This window comes from Syzygium oleosum, unplaced genomic scaffold, assembly GCF_021117445.2.
Source record: "Syzygium oleosum isolate NSW1041296 unplaced genomic scaffold, Sole_v2.1 Sole_v2.01, whole genome shotgun sequence".
NCBI lineage: Eukaryota > Viridiplantae > Streptophyta > Magnoliopsida > Myrtales > Myrtaceae > Syzygium > Syzygium oleosum.
Window position 1 is genome coordinate 16,454,562 of NW_026607485.1, and position 22,174 is coordinate 16,476,735.

General features: G+C 41.4%; 2 pseudogenes; one reads left to right on the forward strand and one right to left on the reverse strand.

Annotated features, from left to right (window-relative positions):
* The first annotated feature begins 13,457 nt into the window (after positions 1 to 13,457).
* Positions 13,458 to 15,078, forward strand: LOC115663258 (uncharacterized; annotated as a pseudogene).
* An 884-nt stretch (positions 15,079 to 15,962) lies between these two features.
* Positions 15,963 to 17,380, reverse strand: LOC115681130 (F-box protein SKIP27-like; annotated as a pseudogene).
* Between the last annotated feature and the right edge of the window lie 4,794 nt (positions 17,381 to 22,174).

The window sequence follows — 22,174 nt, forward strand, 5'->3', positions numbered from 1 at the left end:
CATGTACCTGTGGTACTTTTCCTGTCCACTTTACATTCAGCTAGATCAGCATCAGAATAACCAGTAAGAGTGAAATCTGAATCTTTGGAATACCAAAGATCTAACATTGGATAAGTTCCAATGTATTTGATTATCCTCTTTACTGCAGAAAAATGTGATTTCTTTGGGTCTGATTGAAATCTTGCATACATACATACACTGAACAATATATCAGGTCTAGATGCAGTAAGATATAATAATGATCCTATCATGCTTCTATATACCTTCTGATAAACTTTTTTACCATTTTCATCTTTGTCCAGTTTAGATGATTGAGACATGGGAATGTCTGTCTTCTTGCAATTTTGCAAACCAAACTTCTTGACGATCTCCTTTGCATACTTCTCTTGGCAAATGAATGTACCCCATTTGGTTTGTTTGACTTGTAGGCCAAGAAAGAATGTTAATTCTCCCATCATGCTCATCTCGAACTCATTCTGCATATTCTTTGAAAATTCTTTGCAAAGCAGTTCGTTAGAAGATCCAAAGATGATATCATCAACATAAATTTGAACCAGTAGGAAATCCTTACCTTTTCTCTTAATAAATAAAGTTGTATCAACCTTACCTTTGGTGAAATCATTTTGCAGAAGGAAGTTACTTAACCTCTCATACCAAGCACGGGGTGCTTGTTTCAGACCATAGAGGGCCTTTTTGAGTTTATAGACATAATCAGTCTTCCTTGGTTCTTCAAAGCCAGGTGGTTGTTCAACATATACTTCTTCTTTGATATATCCATTCAGGAAGGCACTTTTCACGTCCATCTGAAACAATTTAAAATTATGGAAACAAGTATAAGCTAATAATAGCCTAATGGCTTCTAACCTTGCAACTGGTGCATATGTTTCATCATAATCGATGCCTTCTTCTTGATAATAGCATTTTGCTACCAGTCTTGCTTTGTTTCTTGTGACTTTCCCTTTGTCATCCAGTTTGTTTCTGAATACCCATTTTGTTCCAATTACTGGATGATTTTTGGGTCTTGGCATAAGCTTCCATACTTTATTAATTCTGAACTGCTGAAGTTCCTCCTGCATAGCTTCGATCCAGCTTTCATCTGATAATGCTTCACCAACTTCTTTTGGTTCTATTTCTGATATCAACGCCAAGTTGCTGATGTTCTCTTTGTGTTTAGATCTTGTCTTGATGCCATCTTCTATTTCTCCAATGATGAGGTTCTTCGGATGACTGGATTTATGTTTCCAGTTTTTGTCAAATCTTTCCTTCTGAAAATCTGCAGACTCTGAAGGTTCTGGTTGAGTCTGTATTGTATCTTCTTTTCCTTCTTCTACAGATTCTACGATCTTTGGAGATTCTTGTTGAGCTTCTGATAACTCTTGAATGTTGGGAGATGGTTCAGATTCATCTTTGTGAGTCTGAATATTTTCATCAAACCTTACATTCATTGTTTCTTCCACAGTCTGAGAATTCTTGTTGAAGACTCTGTATGCCTTACTTGTAGTAGAATATCCAAGGAAAAATCCTTTATCTGCTTTCTCATCAAACTTACCAGGGCGATCATTTGGATTTTTGAGAATAAAGCATTTACAACCAAACACACGAAAATATGAGATATTGGGCTTTCTACCTTTGTAAAGCTCATAGGGGGTTTTCTCAAGAATGGGTCTGAGAAAAGCTCTGTTAATGATATAACATGCTGTAAAAATTGCATCTGCCCAGAAATGAAAAGGAATCTTGCTTTCAATCAACAAAGTTCTTGCCATTTGTGACACCCCTACCTCGGGGTCATTCATGTGACGTCCCGTTCATTATTATATTTCGTTACACACAGGCGGAAGCATATCACGGGACAATCACAATCAATATACACAGCGGAAATAAGACAAACAGCATCATGAGCAAACCTTATGTTTACAATGCATACAAACATGTTTTAACAAGCTCTTCGGGCCATGACAACACATATTTCATAGCCGATTGAGTAACAAAACTCGGCTTGGGTGATCCTATCCCCTCTACGGCTTCTCGCTCCTCGCTTCTTCACCTTCACCCCGGTCCCGTCCGCCTGGCCATCTCGCATCCCACCCGTGGCTTTATCCCGGAGCCGGCCCGCCCTGAGGCACCAAGTCCGTTAGGCCCTCATCGAACATCACAAGCGTCGTGATTCGACGGTAGGCGCGGTCTTTACTGACATCTATCACGGTGAGCACTTCGGCTCTCTGCTCCACGGGATTGCCAACGCGGGCTGGGGAAGACGCCATCCTATGGACCTGAAAAAGGGGAAACAACGGGGGATGAGTCGGGGAGACTCAGCAAGTGAAAATACTAATATCAAGCGAGGACGAGACAATCGTCGTTCACACAAGTCAATTCTTACCGTACTGGCATCAATGGCATTTAAAATAGCAAAGTCATGCTACAAAACCAACCAAACAAGCATCAAACGTGAGTATCACACGTAAACATCATTAGATGAGAAACAACGAACAACCATGAAACCAGGAAACGGGCCAACCAACCCATGTTACAACGTATCGCAACTTCCTTTCCCGATATTAGGAAATTCACTTACTCAACGACAAACAAAACTAGAGAACGGGGTTCGAGACGGGCGAGCTCAGGAAATTTCGGGTTTTCTCCTTGCTTCCTTCTTGCTTGGCCGAGCAAACCTAGGCCTACGAAGGCCAAACTGTGGGCTCTTGGGTAGGAACGAGAAGAGACATGGGCCGGTTCGGGATTGTTTTGGGCGTGAGCTTCTCGGCCAAAGTGAGAAAAACAAGAAACAAAGGAAGAAGAAGATGATGGTGAGGTTGGCGTGAGAGAGGAGAAGGGGGGGCTTCACGTGAGGCTTCTTGCTTCCTTATAGACAAATAGGCTTGGAGAAGAAGCCAATGCACAATAGTCAAAAGTCATGATGGCTTGTATTTAATGCCATTAAAAGCTATTGATGGACTAAAATGATGAAGAGGCTAACATTATCTCTTCCTCATTGGTTCTCCTCTCTCTCTCTCTCTCTCTCTCTCTCTCTCTCTCTCTCTCTCTCTCTCTCTCTCTCTCTCTCTCCTCACGGCTACTCCCTCTCTTTCTCTCTTGGCCGAATGGCCTCTTCAATTTATCAAACCCCAAACTTGCTCCTCACTCAAGACTATTAATGCTTGTCATGATGAAGAGACCTCCAAAGTCTAAGGTCATGATGGATAGCATTAAATTTCATTAATGAACTATAGCCAAAGGATCACGATGAAGAGAGCACAATGAATCCAAGCCACTAATGATTTCTCTCTTCCTTTCCCTCTCTCGGCTCACTCTCGTTTTCCCCCTGAGACGGCCTCCAATCAAAACATAAAATATCTCATTTGAAATCTCAAAATGTATGCTTTAAGTCATCAGAAGACACCAAGTCCAAATTCCAACGTTCTCATATAGAAAATGCTGAATCTTTGAAATCTGACAAAACTGGACAGCTTTGCACTATTCACGAAATCGGACTTGAAAACATAGTAAATGGACTTAAAAAATTCTCAAATTCGGATATGTCATAAAAACGGCTTTGACAAACATTTCTCGTGAAGAACACAAAATCTGAATATCTCTGTAAACACCATTTTTGGTAGCTCAAATACAGACTAAAAACAGTTCGCTGGAACAGACTTCTTGTTTCTCAAAGTAAGCTCTGTTCAGAATCCAAATTATCTCGAAAAATTCCCAAATTTATACACGTTATAGAAAAGGAAGTTCTCCAAAACTTTTGTGAAGAAAATGTTTCCAAAATCGGCCCAGAAAATCTTGTAGAAAATAAATACGGTGTAAACATCACCGAAATACTCATTCTGGGCAGTTTTACACGGTCCGAAAATCTGGCCATCGTACCACTCATATCAACTCGAAAAATTCTGAAATTAAAGTACATAAAACTTCAAGATGTTTGGAACAACTTCCAAGAACAAAGTATTTGGAAATTCGGATCACAAAACTCTCCCCAAAAATAACAAAACGAAGGAGTACAAAGGATCCGAAATAGGGTTTTCCAAAACAAGAGTAAAAATTTTAGTACCCATTGGAAAACCACCAAACTTAAACCATAGCCATTTCCCAGGGACTGAAATTGAGGATGTGACACCATTTCTTGCAAAGAATGATTTTTCCTTTCCACAACATCATTTTGTTCTGGTGTATAAGGAGTAAAAAAATTGTGTTGAAAACCATTTTCCTCACAGAATTCTGAAAAACTTTGATTTTCAAATTCTCCCCCATGATCAGTTTTAATGCAGGAATTGGAATAGCCCTTTTCATTCTGAACTCTTTTTGCAAATTTTGAAAATATATGAAAATACTTCATTTTTATGAGCAAGGAAGAACACCTAAGTAAATCTTGTGAAGTCATCAACAATAATTAAACAATATTTCTTACCACCAATACTTTGTGTTCTGGTTGGTCCAAATAGATCCATATGAAGAAGCTGCAAAGTACGATTAGTGGAAACATGATGTATAGATTTAAAAGAGCTTCTTGCTTGTTTTCCTAGAGTGCAGGCATTGCATAACTCTGTTTTCTTGTATTTCAAATTTGGCAAACCTCGAACCAGTTTCTTGTTTGAGATCTTTGAGATTTGTGTCATACTGATATGCCCCAATCTTCTGTGCCATAGATCTTCATCTTCTTTAATTGATATCAAGCAATGAGTGGAATTTGGATTGACATCTAGATGATAAATATTGCCATGTCTTCTTCCTGTGAAGGTTTGAGAAGAATCTTTGCTTGTTCCTGAGCATGTATCTTCTTGAAAGTTGATTCTGAAGCCTGTATCACATAGTTGGCTTATGCTGATCAGGTTGTAGTTGAGTCCTTTTACCAATGAAACATCATTGGTTGTGAGTCCTCCAATTTCAACCGTTCCTTTCCCAACTATTTTTCCTTTGTTATTTCCTCCAAAGGAGACTTTTCCACCATTCAGGTTTTGTAATTCAACAAATATGCTCGGATCTTCTGTCATATGTCTAGAACATCCACTGTCTAGGTACCACTTTCTTTTTCTCTTCGTGGTAACCTGCAAAAATTACAACATCTCAAGTTTTCTTTGGTACCCAAATTTGTTTGGGTCCTTGAGGATTAGTATAGGCTGTCTTAACAAAGTCTTTTCGAACAGGTCTCCAGACCTTAGGACATTCATTCTCAAAATGTTGTGGATCTCCACACTTTGAGCACTTAAGAGCACTTCGGCCAACAGGTTTAACAAAATTTCTTTTGAAATGATTTTTATAAGCTTGTCGAGGAGGTCTTTGTCTTAATCTCTCCTTGACCTTTGAAAAATCAATCAAGCTATCACTTTCCTTCACAAATCCGAGACCAGATTTGTTATAGTAAAGAATTTGGATAGAAAGGATATGCTTCAAGGTTTCTGAACCTTTTGAGAACTTGGAAGTAATTTCTGAAACTTCCTTTTTCAAAACAGCATTTTCTTTGGAAAGACAATCTCGACTTTCCTTGACTTGATGATATTCTTTTTGAAGGAAATCGATTTTTTCTTTTTGTGAAACATCCTGTTGCCTTAGTGATGAATTTCCTTTTTCAAAGAAGAGATTCTTTTAAGAGCAGCCTTAAATTCAAAGCATAATTCATCAATATAATTTGATACTTCAATAGGCATATCAGAATGTTTTACCTCAATTTCCACTTTAGGATCAGAATCTGAATTTGAATCTGAGTCTGACTTAGCCATTAGACAGAAATTAGAGATATCTTCATTACTGTCTTCGCACTCTGTATCACTCCAGGTTTTTGCTTTTAAGGCCTTCTTTGCTTTCTCAAATTTGGTCTTCTTTTTCAGAAGTGGACAATTTGGCTTAATATGTCCACGTTTCTTACAGTGAAAGCATATAACATCCTTTGATCTCTCTGTTTCATCGAAAGACTTTTTCTTCTCAAAAGGCTTCTTCCCTTTGAGGTTTCTTCCTCTGATCTTCATCTTCTTATACTTCTTTATGAAGAGAGCTAGTTCTTCATCGTCAACATCTTCATCTTCAGAATTTGCATCAGAATCAATGTTAGTTTTTAATGCAATTGACTTATTACCTCTGGATTCATTCTCCTCATTCCGTTTCTCAGTCTTATATGATTGAAGAGTTCCAATTAACTCATTCACTGATAGAGGCTTGATCCTTTGTGTTTCTCGAAAAGATGTTTTGATATTATCCCACTGCTTTGTCAGTCCTCTCAGTAGTTTGTTGACTTTCATTGCATCTGGGACTGGTTGTCCTTGATATACAAGACCGTTTACAATGTCAGCAAACCTGTCATACATATCGGCAACTGATTCTTCAGGCTTCATTTTGAAGGCTTCGTACTGACCAAGCAAAAGATTGATTTGAGTTTCCTTGGCTCGATATGTTCCTTCATAAGTAATGTGGAGCGTATCCCAGATTTCCTTAGCTGATTCACAAGCAGCAATTTTTTTATATTCAATAGGAGATAATGCACAATATAAAGAATAAATTGCTTTGGAATCTAAGGTTTCTCTTTTGGATATCTCAGTCTGAGATAATGGAGGATCTGCTGCTTTGCTTGCATCTGCCTTTTCTTTTGAATCAGAAGATTTTGGATTGACTCCTCTGATGATGACATCCTATTGCATGTGATCAATTGACTTTATGAATGCCATCATCTTATTCTTCCAGACACTATATTCCTTGCCATCGAAAAATGGTGGTATGTTGTTGCTCTGTCCTTCAATGAGCCCTGGAGCACCAAAAGCCATGTAGATCGTTAGCTCAGAAGTAAAACACTTCAATAAATAAGCAACCTGCTTTGATACCAATTGATGTAGCTAGCAAGGATCACCTAGCGGGGGGTGAATAGGTGATCTTAAACAATTTTGATAATTTATGCGGAAACAAAATAAATCACAAAAGAGTCTGAATAAAATTCAGATTCAAGACAGATTGTATAGACGGTGCTCTTGATGTGCAGAATGTAAAGTAAGAGATAAGGAATAGAGAATCTGCACACAAGTTTATAGTGGTTCGGCTTATTGTAAGCCTACGTCCACTTTCCCACGCTGACAGACTACCGGCTGGATTTCACTATGTAATCAAGAGAAATTACAACTTTTGAGTGTTAGCACTCTTGTGTATGATAGGACTCTCTATCTCACACAATCACTCTTACAAAGTGTCCCTCAAGATCTTAATGTTTAGCTCAGAAAAACAAGAGAAATGATCGGAGTATGCTCAGACTTTGGACTTGATTATTCTTGATTCTGTACTTCCTTCTGCTGCTCGTTGATCTCCTTAAATACTCCTCTACTTCCAAACTAGTCGTTGGACAGCTTTCAGAGGATCATCTTCCAATCTTCACCTTGGATAGATTTGTATAGAAAGGATTGAGTAGCCATTGGATGACAGATTCTGAATCCCGCTGATTCTGATCGCCCATACAATCAGAATCTTGGTTTCCATAAGTAGAGCTTTATCCATTGTAATGCATGCTTGTCGTAATGTTTGATTGTCAATCAATTATAGCCTTAGATTGAAATAATCAAAACTTTCCTTCTGTGAAATCCATACCAGATCACTAGCTGTTATGTCTCGTTCTGAATTCTGCGTCTGAAGAAATTCTGCGTCTGCATCTGAAGAACTTCTGTGTCTGCGTCTGAATAATTTCTTCGTCTGCATATGAATAATTTCAGCGTCTGAATAATTTCAGCGTCTGAGTCTTCAGAACTAAGATTACGTAGGTCTTCAATAAGGTATTTGCCAGCTTGTAAAATCTGAATAACTTCCTTCTGAGCTTCCAGAATATACATACCTGGAATAAATTAGTTCAGAATAAGTATCAGATTTACAATAATATGGAAGGTTTTGTCAACTTCAAAATCAATAGTAATTTTCCTCAACATAGGTTTGTTCATGCATATTTCCTTATGATTTTATCGTTTTGATGCCTAAAACTTGCTCTGATCACCCTTTCGTATGCTTGTTTGTGTTTTGAATGATGGGAAATGCATACAAACCGAGTCGGCCATAATTGTTATATTTCGCCGGAAAACCCGAAGCCTCGCCGGAGCGTCACCGTGACCATAGGTCATCCAAGTAGGCCTCCTTTCACTTTGGTTGATGATCTTATGCTGATTAGACTCGATATAGATGGCTAGGGCGATCAAGATTGAGATTTGTATTCTGGAAACCATGCTTGAACAGTTTACAAGTTAGGACTTTCGGACCGATTTTTCGCCGGCCGGCGAATGTTCGGAAGCGACCTAATTAGGCTAGATTGATAATAGGACATGTGAACTTGGTGATGGTGCAAGTGGAACGACGGAATAGTCGCCGGAAGGTCGCCGGCGGTGGGCCCGAACCGGTGGTCTCGAGAATATTAAACATAAATCCATGCACACCACCTATTCGTTAAAATGCCTAAATGAAAAAATGCCCAAACGACGCCGTTTTGGCGTTGTGCTCATCAGAGGAGGTGACTGGCGACCGGCGCCGGCGATGGCCGGTTCGGTCTCGGCCGAATCGGTTTGAACCGGTCCGGTCCGGTTCGTTCCCTGGCGGGAAAATTCAAATAAAAATAATAAAAAAAATTAGAAAGTCAGAAAAATCAGAATTTTTTTAGAAATTCGAAAATTTACAGAAAATTCAGAAAAATCAAAAAAGTTTCAGAAAATTCATAAAAATCCTGAAAATTCGGAAAATACAAATAAAAATTTTGAAAATTTTGGAAAATCAATAAAAAATTGAAAATTTGGAAAATTCATAAAAATTTCCAGAAAACCATAAAAAATCAGTTCTCGGTTTAAAAAAAATTTCGAAAAAAAAAATCAAAAAATGCAAAAAAAAAATTCGAAAAAATTTTGAAAATTCACAGAAAGGTCCAAAATCATTGTGGCCAGCCACAAAAAGTGAAATTTGAATTTTTGGAAGTGTCCAAATGGCATTTAAAAAGAATCAAAAATTTTGAAAATCCACAGAGTGATTCAAAATCATTATGGCCAGCCATAAAAAGTGAAATTTGAATTTTCCAAAATGCCTAAGTGGCACTTTTGGAAAATTCCAAATTTGAGGGTAAAACCCCTAAAAAACCCTAAACCTAAAAATGCACCATGAAATGAACAAGCTATTAGAGCTTTATCAGGGTTTGGGTGTTTACTAGGTTTTCATTTCTAGTGGCCAAATTAGGGTTGCTATGATTGATTTGCCATTGGTTGTGCATTTAATTTTTTGGGTTCTTAATTGTCTGTTCATGATTAAATTAGTGAATTGACCTTAGGGATCCGTGTGACACGTGAGACAAGCCATATCGTTCTTAGGTACCGAAAGGGCGTTAATGGTCTCAATTTGGGATCGTTAACGTAACCAAATCCCTTATTCAGAATCTCTGGTTCGTAGGATTGCGTTACTTCTCCCGTACCTCAATTAGGTTTCTAGTCAACCTACCGTAAATGACTAGTGGCGACTCCAAGTTCAAGTTTAGATCAAATAAACCCCGCTATCACGTGAGGTATGGTCTGGGAGAGACCCGTATAGAAAAATACCTCCATTCTAGCACGCGAGAGCGTGGTGCGACAATATTCCACGCCTTTCAGTTTCAGAGCCCATATCACTCTGTGACTGTACGGACTTGCCCAGAAACCATGCAACTTCACTTCTTCCATTGCCAAAGGTGAAAGAAAAAGTTGAGAGGAGCCTAATCAATAGAGGGTGCGAAAAGAGCTCGCTTTATGTACAGTTGAGAAGATGGGTCAAACCAAGGAAACATGGATATGGTTCTCTGCCTTGTGGCACGCATAAATTGTCCCGATCACACGGAGGAGATGAAAACAACTACTTAAATTATTTTGTAAAGTTGACAACCTGTCTTTTGACAGATAAAACTCCGGTCCAATTTGGCAAACTCATAGGACAAGCCAAGGAGAAAAGCCATCACAAGCATCTTTGACAGGCTGTGGCTTTAAGGACCCACTGAAAAGATCATGACTCCAGAGAAGCAAATCAATTGAGTAGGACAATTTCGACAAGTAAAGTCTTGGCTGAAGTAGCAGCTTCAAACAAAAGGGAATTAAAAGTTTTAGCCTCATTACCGGTCAACCCTGCCCATTTCCTTGTTGAACCTATGGAACAGTGTGGGACCAAAACGATGGAAAAAATACTAATGAATTTTCTTGTAGATTCTTGGTAACTGCAACTTTCATAGCATTATTTGTGGTCCTACTTTTAGGATGTTTCTTCAAAATGCCAAGTATATCATCCAAAATGGCCGACCACCAACCCAAAAAGAAAAAAACAGAAAGTGGTTCGATACCTGCTCCATATATAGACTGCCGAAGTTCACAGATAAGTAAAAGATACATATGCTCTGGTGAAAATTAAGACCTTCTAATGGGAGATAGTAAAAACCAAGAAGTATATGAAAAGGGACGCAAGACGAACCAGAGATCGAGCGTGTCTCAAAGGTTACACCAACTTTTGCATTGCTGAGGAAAACAAACTCTATGCAATGTCAGCTTTGGCAAAATTAAGGGAAGTAAATGGATCTAACCTCATCAATTGTTTTCCCAGAGTAGGGATGAATCCAATTCAAAGCATCACGAATGAGATCCTCTCCATTTAGCTCTTCAGTCGTTGTTGCACTGACTGGATTTATTCATCCACTCGGCAAACATGCTACTTAGAGAGTTCTTCTCAAGATAAATAAAATAGTCTTTGGCTGCTCTAGCAAACTAACCTCCCCATGATTCTAGAGAACTTCGACGTAAGTTTAACATTTTCTGAGATTTTTGTTCCTTAGTCCATGAGATTCTGCAGATTTTTGTTTTCCGGAGAAGTCTGCTGTGTTCTTGGATCATTCGTTTTCCTAGAAATTTTAGGTATGTGACTGAGAACTGTCACTCGGACAATCCAACCTGAGTGGAGGCAATGGCTTCATGAGTCACCTTAGCCCACTCCGTAAAAATAATTGTGGCCCACATGATGTTATTAATTAATGGTTTAATAAATATTTAAGTACTAAAACGTATTGGCTATGTAAAAGATGAAAAGAAGCAATTCTATTGAGAAATCACTATTCCTCCAAAGAGGTACGACTCTTACGAAGTGGAATATGCTTTAATGGAAGGCACCAATTGATAGCCTATATAAATAGAGTCTAGTCGTCTCTCCATCCAAGACAACAAATGTTGTATTTTATCCTCTATTAGATTAGATACGTTAAGAGAAAAGTGGGTTAATGAATAGAAATCAGATTTCTTCGTTTCTTCTGTTTCTGCAACAATCATTTCAAAGGGTATTTTTATGGATAAAGGTATGTTTTCATTCCTCTTCTTGTGAAAAATTTTGAAGATCTAAGATTCCCCGATTATGTATTTCCACATTATTGGATTACGTTATTGGTTACACACTCATCCCAGGTAAATCCATAGACTGAGGTTTGGTCACAAGCAATAGATTTTTTTAGAATAAAGATAAAAACACGGAATTCCAGCTGTTGGTTCATCAATTCCTTATTAGTTGGTTTGGGACTAATTTGAGTAGCCAGATTCCTCCATCTTGTGGCATACTCTTTGAACAATTCACTCTTCTTCTTTTTAGTACGCTTGAGATCCACACGGGAGGGAGTGATATCCAAATTGAACTTGTATTGTTTGGTGTACACATCAACCACTTCGTCCCAGGTTTCAAGAAGGTTTATATTCTTCATAATATATCACTTTAGTGTGGGCTCAGTAAACTTGCTTGGAATGATTAGATCATAAGGGGTGCATTATTAACATACTTGGTCATCCGCACGAAGTACATGTGCAAGTGGTTCTTCAGGCAAGAAGTGTTGTCACACTTCTCAAACTTCGGCATCTTGAACTTTTTCGGCACTTTGACCTTTGCGTAAATAAACAAGTCCATCGGGGACAAACTCTACGAGCCCTACAACTGTCTCACTTTTTCCTCGAGCTTTGTGAAGCGCTTCTCATGCTAGGTCTTCGGCAAGCTGTCAAACTTAGCTTTCTTGATCGTGACTTGCGGTGGATCATCCTCTAACTCAAGCATGTCATCCTCATCAATTTTGTTCATTTGCTTCGATGCCGCTATATCAGGAGGTGCGGACACAAGAATTGGGTTTACCCAGAGAAATTCGATTTGGGCCGACATTTGCTGCATAGCAACAAAAAACTGCTTCATTTGCTCCTCCATATTGGCCATACGATCATGCATTTCGGTTTGCTCGGCCATTTTTGCTTTGGATCGTGTACAAATAGGTGAACGCGGACGATCTACAATCACCAAATTCAAACGAATAAGCGCAGGTAAGCACAAAGTATGAATGAAACACCGGCCCATAACAATGGTCTAATCGCCTTGTTTTATTCATTGATGAAATAATTCTTAATCCAAACGGAACTCCTAGACAAAGGCTACAAAAGTAGAAACTTTGAGATTTCCTAAACAAATAAACTAGAAAATAAATAACTCAATTCCCTAAACAATGAACTTGGAACGAAAAAAAGATGATAGATTCGAGCCATTTTCACTTGGCCCAATCTATATACAAATGGGAGACAACATCCTAACGTAATCACTTGTTCGCTCGAGTCAAACGTGCGATACGATCTTGAGGGCTTCAGCTTTCCTCTTTAGGCGCTTAATCTCCGCATGATTAGCAGACTTCACAGGCACCTTAGGTATCTTGAGAAGCAACTCATTCAGGATCTTTTGTTGGCGAATGTATTCGGTCGAGGCGTAATATATCCTCTCTTTGCCTACCAACTCCTTCTCGGGCCATATCAGCGTCCACGGGCGGCACATTTTCCCACTTCAACTGGATCAAGCTAATGGCATCTTCGTAATCATGATTCTCACAGGTGAAATCAACCCGGAGTGGGTCCATCTGCAATGCGGATGGAAGTTCTTGCACGACTTGATACTGACAACTCACTCTAGACGGATAGTACTCAGTAGCACCAGTGAATCCCAACAAAGGGATCGATCCACTACCTCCACATGCAAGCTGCGCCTCACGGACTTAAAACCATTCAGCATGCCATGGATTGCACATAGTCGCGGCCGATTTGGTCTATAGTTTGTTCCACCATATGTCAAGCTCGTCCTTGGGAGCGGAAATAAATTGAATGTCGAATCCTCCGATTATATATTGATCAAGATTCACGATCGACCTAGTTGTCATGGACCGACCAAAAGTACGATAAAGTAAGTCAATTGCAGAGCAAATGACCAAAAGACTTCCTTCATCAACAGAAGAAATGGCAATCACATAGACATGTGCATGGGACGTGCGGTTCAATTTCAACTGTAGGTGGTGTTGGTTTTCTACGGAACATGCATAGTTAAAATTAAATATAAACACATCGGAAAGATATAACCATACATATATCTCCAAAGGTATTGTTTGTGCATTTCAATAAAAAATCAGAAGACCTTAGGGTGTTAAACGGATTACCTTTCGTAGCATGTCCAGAGACGATGTCAATCGGATGTTCTTCGATTTGAGCTCCGCAACCGTCGGACCTCTAGTTCAGACACACCACCAATCGCACGACAAACGGAAGAAAGAACTTGTGGATAATCACCACTATAATTGTACTAGCAATCTTGTGGCGACAATTCTCCGCAGTCTCGATATTTCAGTCACAGCGCCGGAAGAGAGAAAACATATTTTTAACTCTCATAAACACATAATAATTGCATACACACCTTTCATCGTCATCCTGCAACTATTGCTGATCACGCTTTTTATATATGCCATCAGCAACAGTTGCTGATCGCATGCCCATTCAGCAGAGAAAATATTCAGTGGTTAGCATACACCAGGTCATCTGCCTACGTGGCGCATGTGAGCTTAGTTGGCTCCATTCAACGGGAGACACGTGGCGTTGAGTTGGACTTGCTGAAAAATTAAAAAAAGGCTTTCTTTTCTCTATGTGGGGACAGAGCTGAAAAATTAAGTTCCCGCCTAAAACATGCCCCCTCTCTCTCTTTCCTCTTTTCAATTTCCAAGGCCCTTCTTTACCTGCACTCCTGGGGAAGAACAGCCAAAACACTCTCTCTCGCCTCCGCCTCCGCCTTCGCCTTCGCCTCCGCCTTCGCCTTCGCCTCCGCCTCCGCCTCTCCCAAGAGCCCCACCGGTTGCTCCGAGCTCAGATCTGCGCCCAAGAGGGAGAGCCCCGCGTCGCTGCGAGCTCGGATCTACATCTGGCACGTCGCCTCCCCCAAGAGCCCCTCCGCCTCCGTCGAGCTCAGATCTGCGCTCAAGAGGGAGAGCCCGCGTTGCTCCGAGCTCAGATCTGCGCCTGGCACGTCGCCTCCCCCAAGTGCCCCTCCGTCGCGGCTGCTGGACTCCGAGCCCCTCCGCCTCCGCCAAGCTCAGGTCTGCGCCCAAGAGGGAGAGCCCCGCGTCGCTCCGAGCTCAAATCTACGTCTGGCACGTCGCCGTTGCCGCTCTCGGGGTTGCTGTTCCATCTATCCCCGGCCCTCTGGGTTCTCGGTTGCCTCCCGCGCTGGGCTCGCTCCTCTCGTGGTTCAAGCCTCCGTACCCCTTCGTCGTTGTCAATGGCATCATCGGCGCCACCTCCAGGTGCTTTCGCCGCGCACAGCCGGAGAGGATCGCGATCACGGTCGCGGAGGAGATAGAGGTCGTGGAGGCGACACTGGCCGCGGAGGCGGTGACGCTAGCCGCGGAGGTGGCGTTCGATGAGCTTCAGGATTTTGAGGAGAAGAGGGTGGTGGTGGTGGTGGGGAATGGCGGGGGTGTCCGGTGGCGGAGATGGATATAATGGTGACTGCGAAGGGGAGAGGAAGGTGGCGTTCGGGAGGTCCGCTTCGGCACAGTGGAGGCGAGTGGACTTGTCGGAGAAAGCTCTGGTTTCGCCGGAGAGCCGCCGACGGCGACCACCTGCAAGTAAGAAGGGCGAAGTGAGGCGATATGAATTTCGAAATTCGCATCACGTACGAGCAAGAAAGTGACCAGGATGACGGGGACTGTCTTTTGATATTTAGGTCAACGGATTCATGAAATCAAGTCAACATATTCACATAATTTCGCTTTTTTTTTCATGAGATTTAATTTTTTGATGCCATTCGTCAGTTGAAGTTGAATGCTCAAAATCTTAAGAGGTTTAAGGTGTTAAAGTTGGGAGATTGCTCGGATCTTTCGCTAATTGAAATCGATGCTCCGAGCCTTCGCTCGTTTTATTTCTATGGTCAAGTACCTCTCTTCCTCTTTGAAGATATATCGTCGCTGATGCAGGTTGTGTTCAGGGAGGCAGACTTACTAGTTACAAGTTTTCGAGAGAGTCTGAGTCTGTGATTTAAGCATTTATTCGTCTTCAAGAAGAGTCTGGCATTCAAGCAGGAAAATGGAAGCAACAACATCTGAATCACCCACCCTTTTTTTTCTCATTTTCTTGTTGCAATAAATTGGACTTTGCCTACCCGCTTAATAATTTCAAATTTTGTTGCATAGTCTTTTACAATCTGCAATTACAAGATGCGTTTTTTTATCAAGTTGTTCCTGTATTTAATTGTCAAGAATAACATCAATCTTCTTAAATTCATACCCAAGAGGTGTAATGTTCTCCATTTTATAGGATGAGATTGGCGAATTTAGGTAATCTTAAAACAGCACATGACTATTTTCCAAGCCGACGACAAAGTTATCGAATGTTGAAACGAAATCGTTTGCTTTCGGAAAAGAACTTTTGACAACGTTTATTGATCCATCATTTGTTTGATCATGTCATGATCTAAAAAAGCACCCAAAAAGTGAACCATTCAGGAATCATCTCTAAGGTAGCAGCCCTAAAACCCTATACCTTTCCAAGACCCTTGGAGATATCAATGCAAATCATCAAAGATTCAAAATTAAAATTGTCAAAAGCATACAAAAGTGATGGTGGTGGTGCAAGTCAGGCCACAGATTTCAAAGTGATCACACACAAGAACAGATGAAACCAAGATAAGAATAGAACAACAGAAGCAAATATATCATTTCTCAGGTTTATTACACAGAACAAGGAGAGTGTGCAGGATTAACTCTGCACTCCTCTCTCGTGTTTTTATCAGCATGGGAAGGGCCACAGGATAGCCCATGGCCCTTCAAACAACTCGGAAATCACCTAAAAATCTGTCTCTTTACAATGTACACAAAAAAAAATAAGCTTCTGAAGCCAATCCATCTTCAATGAAACATTTGAAGAAACCGCGGCTCAATGATTCTTTCTACATGTTCATCATAACCCTATTCATCGTCTCTCCGTCTCTCTCCCCGCCTAATCCGTGTCAACCAATCTACAACAAGAAATTTATCTACACTCTACAGAACCCGTATCTAGAGCACTAAGCTTATTAATTCATATCTCAGTTTCCATGAAACTCCGGGTCCACTGCCTTCATCGGGCGAGGCGAACAGCACCGTCGTGACATCCACAAGCTTCCTCCGGCTGATACACGACCTGAAAGTCCTTAACAGGGCGTTCGGGGCTTCAATCTCCTTGCAGTCACTCGAGTTCTGCGGATCGATCGAGTTCCTGAACGCGCGGATCTTCGTGGGCATCGTGTACTCAAAATGCCACTGCTTCGCCACGACAGTCTGCAGCAGAAGAAACGAATCAACCGCCGCCCCGCAAGAAACAAATTGAGCATAGAAAAATTGCAATACTATTACTACAGATGAACTTACAGCTTCTTTGATTGTCTTGGACACGCGAACCAGCTGCTTCAAATCGCCGTGCACGACGTGACCGAGTATCCTAATCTGTTAAACCCAAAATGCTCAATCATTAAAACCCATTATAAATTATCATATCATAATCCAAACCGCGCATTGATTTAAGCAGCATTCGAGCAAATCGAAAGCGCAAGCCAACTCACCAGAATGTCTTGAGGCAGGGCTTCGAGACCGGACTTCTCGGAGCCGTCGAGTAATAGCCTCGCGCTGCACTACCTCTTCAGCGGAGCTCTGAACTCCGCCGACTCGGCCCGCCACGCCGCCGCATCGGGGCCCTCCGAGATCCCGACCCTCTTCCTCCCGAGACCCCGCATCGGAGTCCAGTAGCCGCAACGGAGGGGCACTTGGGGGAGGCGACGTGCCAGGCGCAGATCTGAGCTCGGAGCGACGCGGGCTCTCCCTCTTGAGCACAGATCTGAGCTCGGCGGAGGCAGAGGGGCTCTTGGGGGAGGCAACGTGCCAGATGCAGATCCGAGCTCGCAGCGACGCGGGGCTCTCCCTCTTGGGCGCAGATCTGAGCTTGGAGCGACCGGCGGGGCTCTTGGGAGAGGTGGAGGCGGAGGCGAAGGCGGAGGCGATGGAGAAAGAGAGAAAGAGTGTTTTGGCTGTTCTTCCCCAGGAGTGCAGGTAAAGAAGGGCCTTGGAAATTGAAAAGAGGAGAGAGAGAGAGAGGAGGGATGTTTTAGGCGGGACCTTAATTTTTCAGCTCTGTCCCCACATAGAGAAAAGAAGGCCTTTTTTTAATTTTTCAGCAAGTCCAACTCAGCGCCACGTGTCTCCCGTTGAGTGGAGCCAACTAAGCTCACGCACGCCACGTAGGCGGATGACCTGGTATATGCTAACCACTGAATATTTTCTCCATTCAGCAACTGTAACGCCCCTACCTCGGGGTCATAAACGTGACGTCCCGTTCATTATTATCTTTCTTTACACACGAGCGGAAGCATAATATCGGGACAATCACATTCAAAACAACAGCGGAAATTTAGACAAGCAGCATCATGAACAAAGTTTATATTTACAGTGCATGAAAACATATTAAATACAGGCCCTTCGAGCCATGGCAAACAACACATATTTTCATAGCCGACTGAGTAACAAAACTCGGCTTGGGTTATCCTATACCCACTACGGCTTCTCGCTCCTCGCTTCTTCACCTCCACCCCGGTCTCGTCCGCCTGGCCATCTCACATCCCACCCGTGGCTTTATCCCGGAGTCGGCCCGCCCGCACCGCCAAAGCACCGTTGAACCTACGCACGGATGAGGCACCAAGTCCGTTAGGCCCTCATCGAATCGTCACAAGCATCGTGATTTGACAGTAGGCGCAGTCTTTCTGACATCTATTACGGTGAGCACTTCGGCTTTCTGCTCCACGGGATTGCCAACGCGGGCTGAGGGAGATGCCATCCTACGGACCTGGAAAAAGGAGGAAACAACGGGGGATGAGTCGGGGAGACTCAGCAAGTAAAATTTTACTAACTGGCGAGGACATATCAATCGTCATTACACGAAACATTCTTACCGTACCGGCCTCCGTGGCCGATCAAACAACGACGGGCATAGCAAGCATAAAACAAGGATTCCAGGCATGGCTAAGTCACGGTTTACCTCATGTGTCGCGCCTCGGTTTCTAATTCGTGTTAGATAATATGCAAAAACACGAAACAAGGCAAACTTGTTATAGAGAACACAACATCTAAACACCAAGAACCGAGAACGGGGAAAGCTTGTGATACAACGTATTTCAACGTCATTTCACGGTAGTAAAATCTCACTTACCCTAATACAACAGGAACTAAAGGATAGAGAATGGGCGGGAAAGGCAACGGCCTCGGGTCTCGGACAACTCACGGTGTCGGCTTTTCTTTTCTCTCCCTCGGCTTTCTTTCTCTCTCTATCTCGGCACTCTCTCTCTCTCTCTCTCTTTCTTGGCCGGTTTGTGTATGTGGGAAAAGGTGTGCCAATTTCTCTCTAATGGCTTCTATTTATAGAGGAGCAAGGCTTGAGTTGATGAAGTAAGCGCACGTGTCATCGGGGAGGTGAGGTAAGCGCGCGTGTCACTTGGGAGATGAGGTAAGCGCGCGTGTCATCCAAGCATTAATAGCCTAAGCCAAAAATCATGAAGAAGATGGCTAATTATGTCTTCCTCTCTCTCTCCTCACCCATTGGCCGTGGGTCTCTCTCTCTCCCCCCAAGCTGGCCGTGACTCCTCTCTCTCTCCCTTGGTCAATACTTGATGACCAAGGCTTCATAATGGCTTCATAAAGGCTTGTGGAAAAAAAAGGCCAAGCAATAAATGAGAGTAATGATGAAGATGATAAGGTTTGACTTAGTCAAACTTTCTAGGGTTTTCTCCAATCAAAGTATAAAATATCTCATTTGAAATCTCAGAACGTGTATTTTAAATCACCAGAAGACACCAAGTCCAAATTCCAACGTTCTCGTATAGAAAATGCTGAATTTTTTAAATCCGACAAAACCGGACAGCTTTGCACTGTTCACGAAATTGGACTTAAAAATATAGTAAATGGACTTCAAAAATTCTCCAATTTAAATATGTCATAAACAAGACCTTAACAAACATTTTTCATGAAGAACACGAATTCTGAATCTTTCTGTAAACACCATTTTTAGTAGCTCAAAGACAGACTAAAAACAGTTCGCTGGAACAGCATTCTTGTTTCTCAAAGTAAGCTCTGTCCAGAATCCAATTCATCTCGGAAAATTCCCAAATTTATATACATTATAGAAAAGGACGTTCTCAACAACTTTTATGAAGGAAACTTTTCCAAAATCGGCCTAGAAAAGCTTGTAGAAAATAAATACGGTGTGAACATCACCGAAATACCCATTCTGGGCAGTTTCACACGGTCCGAAAATCAGGCCATCGTATCACTCATATCAACTCCAAAAATTCTGAAATTAAAGTATGTAAAACTTCAAGATGTTTGGAACAATTGTAAAGAAGGAAGTATTTGGAAATTCGGATCACAAAAGTCTCCCCAAAAATAACAAAACGAAGGGATACAAAGGATCCGAAACTGGGTTTTCCAAAACAAGAGAAAACAATTTAGTTCTGATTGGAAAACCATCAAACTTAAACCATAGCCATTTCCCAGGGACTGAAATTGAGGATGTGACAGCAATCGTTGCTGATCGTGCATGTGTGTACATTGCACATGATCAGCAACGGTTGTTGATCTTGTGTCATGCACACAGTCAGCAACAATTTCTAACATTGTGCATAAGCCAATTTTTTTAAAAAAAATTAAGCTCACATCGTGTGATGCACTTTCAATTAATTTAATTTTATGTGTATATAAAAGTGCATGACCAGCATATGTGTATTTCATGAGCGTCATATACACACACCCATGACAAAATTCAAATTAAATTAAATCATATTTAATTTAATTTCAACTCGACTCAATTCGATTGCAAACATATTTGCAATATCGTCTCTCCCGTTGTCGCATCGCGCCTTTTTTGGCACGCTAAGAAGGTACTTCCATTTGTCACGAATGGGAAAACTGTCCTTGAATGAGCTACTAAGGTTTGATGCGGATATTTCGCTCAAACGTTCCACAGACATTCCATCACTAGACAAACGGGGGCCTCTCTCAGACCATACCTCACGTGACAGCGGGTTGTGATTTTTTATCTTTTTATGTAGTCTGAGTTTTGATTTGGAGTCGCCACTAGTCATTATTGGTAGGTTGACTAGAAATCTAATCGGGGTATAGGAGAAATACCATGATTCTGCGAACTAGAGATTCTGAATATGGAGACTCAATTACGCTAATGATCCTAAATCGAGATCTCTAACGCTCTTTCGGTACCTAAAACGATATGATGTGTCTAGCGTGTCACACGAGTTTCCGAGGTCTATCCACTAATTCTAGCCATCTTAATTGCGGGAAATCAATCAATCAATATAAGCAGCACAACCAATTAAAAACAAACAAAACAATCCTAATTTGGGTCTCTAAAATGAAAATCAATTCGAAACACCCAAACCCTAGTAAAGCTCTAAAGGCTTATTCATTCGATAATATATGTTGTTTTAGGGTTTAGGGTTTTTAGGGGTAAAAACCCATAAACTAAGGATTTTCTAAAAATGCCGTTTAGGCACTTCTAAAAATTCTAATTTCACTTGCAAAAGTTGGCCACAATGTTTTTGAGTCATTCTATGAAATTTTTTTTTTGAAATTTTTATTGAATTTTCGAATTTTTTATGAATATTATGAATTTTCTATTTTTTTAGGATTTTTTTATTTTCTAATTTTTGATTATTTATTTATTATTATTATTATTTTAAAAAAAAATTTCCGCCCAGGGATTGAACCGGACCGGTCAATTTAACCCGGTTCGGCCGAACCGAACTGGATATCGCCAGCGCCGGCCGACTCTCCAACGGGCACAATGCCAAAACGGCGCCCTTTTGCACTTTTTCTCTTCGGCATTTTACCGAACACTTGGCGTGCATGTTTCTCCATTTTAAATTGTTGAGGTCACCGGTTTGAGCCCAACTTCAGTGACCTTCCGGTGAGTTCTTTGTCATTCTAATTGATTAAATATGAAGATCATGTTTCCCCCAATCAACCTAACTAAACCGACTCGTCGTCGGACCACTATTGGCCGGCGTAAAACCGATCAAAAAAGCCTAACTTGCTAACTATCCTAAACCAGCTATTCAAGCCCACAGATTATCATACAAATCGCCCTAACTGTCTACGTCGATCCCAATCAATATAAAATCATCAAACAAGGTGAGAAAATGCTAACTTGGACGGCCTATGGCCATGGGGGTGCTCCGGCGAGGTACAACAATGGCGATCGACTCGGTTTAATTAGATGATAAAAAATGCTATCAAACAATGTAAAACATTATCAGAATCAAGTTTTGAGCATTAACAATCAAGATAGTTGCAAGATCTAACACGATGAAGTTCAACTGTTCAACCAGGGATTATGGAAAAACAGTGATGACAATTGAACTTTACCTGCTTCGTCGAGGCTTGAAATGAGGTTTTCGAGCTAATCAGAAACTATAGAACTCTTCCTCGACACTTGAGCTTTAGGCTAGTGGATTCAGCTTTGCCGGAACTCCTCTGGATCGATCAACCGAGGTCGATTTTCACACCTTCACAGTAAGCATGGTTGCAGGTTTACCGATGAGGAAACTCACCGGCGAGATCGATTTGCTAATACTTTTCCAGTCGGAAAAGCGCCGATCGATCAGCTTCAGGGAGTCTCAACTCACTCTAGCACTCAGACTCTCTCTTTCTTCCTCTGGTTCTCTCTCCCTTTCTCTTAGTGATTTTGTCGAACAGTTCTCCTCCCCTGGATAATGATTTTTTCTCTCTTTGCAGCTTGATTTTCCGCCTAAAGTTTGTTATTCTCCGACCTCGAATCGATTGGATCGAATCTCCAATGCTAGC